Raw genomic sequence first — 2500 nt, 5'->3', positions numbered from 1 at the left:
TCCACTCAAAATCTATTTTTTTAAATAAATGCATTTTCTTTGAAAAAGGAATCAATTTTTTTGAATACCTACATTTGTAACTCTCATGACAGATTTAATGAGCTATGATTCAAGATCATTAAAGATTTCAAATAATTGAACACGAGTTTTAAATATTATGCTTAAACTTGTAACTCGTTGAACTCAGAAAGTGCGTTACAAACGTAAATGTTTAGAAGGATTATAATTCTCACTTTCACAAAAATTGACGTACATTGATGAAAATACAGCATTTTGTGAATGAGATTATATATATATATATTTTTTTTTAATAACAATATTGCATCGAGTTATAATAGATTAAATGAGATGTGTAAATCAAGTATTTATAACCTGATTATATCTTTAGTATATGTATAAAAATGCTCTAAAATAATTTGTATAATGTTATTTAATATATTATTTCTTAAAATATTTTTTAAATTAACAATAAAAATATATTTTATAGTTATACTTATGAACATTATTCCTCTTTATATTCCTTTTTATATTTGTTTATATTAAGTGTATAAATTAATTCGTGCCGCTTTTTGGCAAACTTCGACTTTATTTTTCAATAAGATGAACACATTAATTATTGAAATATTCTCCGTTGTAAGGATTGTGGGGATTTTTCTTTCTTTGTCTGCTGCACGCGTCCCATATCACTCGTCTAGATATTACTTGCCCCGTGCCTAAGAGAAATATACGGGAACACTAATGCTGCAATTCTAAGCAAATATATGAATAAATCGTAAAATTGTAAAGTCATAGCTTACGAAAAAAACAAAAAAGAATCGTAGATATTTACGAGTTATCATATGACATACGGTCCGCATAGAATTGCAAATCTACTCATAAGTTCTTACAAGTCTTATGAAAGCAAGTTACGAGTTTTACGATTTTGTCTAGAATTGCAGTATAAGTCGGTCGATTGCGTCATAACAGATAAGATCTCAGACTTGTATTCGAATCTTCAGTAAACGTTATTGTTAAGAAGAAACGTCTCGTGTGTAGTTATTTCATCTCCGACGAACGATAGTGTCGGTGGAGAGTAAGGATCCGACTATCGAGTCTGGCAAATCCCTACAAACTGGACCCCGATATGATCCATCGCCTGGGCAGCAATCATGTAACTTTTTCCCTAGGGCAGAAACGTGAAAAGTGAAAAGTTTCACGTAAACTCGTGATCACTACTCGGCGAAGCGTAGAAACATAGAAACCTTTTCACGTGAACTTGTTAGCCATGAAATGTGCTAGCGGAAAAGTGAAAATCTAGTGACATGATTAATACGGAATATATTATGCTACTGCTGTGATGAGATACAGAAAATATAACAGGTTATATTTTACAGGCGATGTTTTTAAGGTTATATGTTCTACAGCCGATGGATACAGCTGATTTGGCGGATATTGAAATAATATAGGAACCATGTTTAGTGATTTGTACTTTTTACGCATAGAGTTACTTGATTGCGTGAACAATGAGAAAGTTCAAGTGAAATCGATAGAGCGAAAAGTGAAAAATGAAAAGTTCCGCTCGAAGTTACATGATCGCTGTCCTGAGTCGGAGAGCACACAATACAGAAAGAGATAGGGCCCGGGGTCGATTGTGTATTTTTGTCGAATGTTCTCACTTTTCGCACTTTCATGGTATATGAAAAAGCGCGATTGGCTATATTGAAAATAAAAATGTAAATGGCTATAGTGAAAATAAAAATACGAAATCCCTATGGGAGCATTTCACGGGAGTAAAAAGTGAAATATTACGCGTGTGAATATGGAGGAATGTGAATATGCAATTGTTCTTTTTGGAATTGGCATAAAATTTATTAATTCTTCTATTAGCTGTAGAATTGCTATATTAGATAGCCTAAAATATAAAAATATTGCATGATTTGTGGGTAAATAAGATTATAAAAGCTATATCCACATAGCAATAGATCTTCATAGGATATCCTAATTTGATCATAATAATCCCAGTTTGATCCAAATTGAAACGTAATCCATAGGATTACCTGAGGACATATTTCTGTAAGAGACCGGCTGTGCCAAAAGCAAGGCCTCACAGTATAAAAGAAGATAGCCAACTTATTGGTTATGAATCTCCTTTAGCAGTAACGTCCGTTACGCACAAGTGCCAGGAAGGCGAACCAAGCTGATCAGTGGGAACACCTTGGATAAATGGGCGATAGGGATAGCGCCTAGTCGAATTGCACTCAGAACTCTATTGTCAATACTTTATTACTCGCATGGAAGATACACACTTAACTCTTCGCGGTTTCTACATGTGACACACACCTCTCGCCATGTTCTCTACTCTTCTATCTCCGTCTCTCTACCTATCCGAGAGCTCGTCTCTCGCCACGTGATCTGGTGGTCATGCGCAGATCTTTAGCTATTCTCTCGACCTATCGCATAACGCGAAAAAGGTGCGCAAGCGGCGGTTCAGGCATTAGCGCCCCCTGTGGTGTAGGTTTCT

The 2500-nt window shown here is 34.8% G+C and overlaps 1 protein-coding gene across 2 annotated transcripts in view; it reads left to right on the top strand.

Annotated features, from left to right (window-relative positions):
• Positions 1–2500, top strand: part of LOC116851842 (nuclear fragile X mental retardation-interacting protein 1) — an 87185-nt gene that overhangs the window by 57054 nt on the left and 27631 nt on the right. The gene's annotated exons all lie outside the window — the stretch shown is intronic.

This window comes from Odontomachus brunneus, unplaced genomic scaffold (genome assembly GCF_010583005.1).
Source record: "Odontomachus brunneus isolate Ranch 3 - 2012 unplaced genomic scaffold, Obru_v1 Obru_scaffold_194, whole genome shotgun sequence".
Lineage (NCBI taxonomy): Eukaryota > Metazoa > Arthropoda > Insecta > Hymenoptera > Formicidae > Odontomachus > Odontomachus brunneus.
Note: the sequence above shows the minus strand (reverse complement) of the source record. Positions and strands in the feature narration are given on the sequence as shown.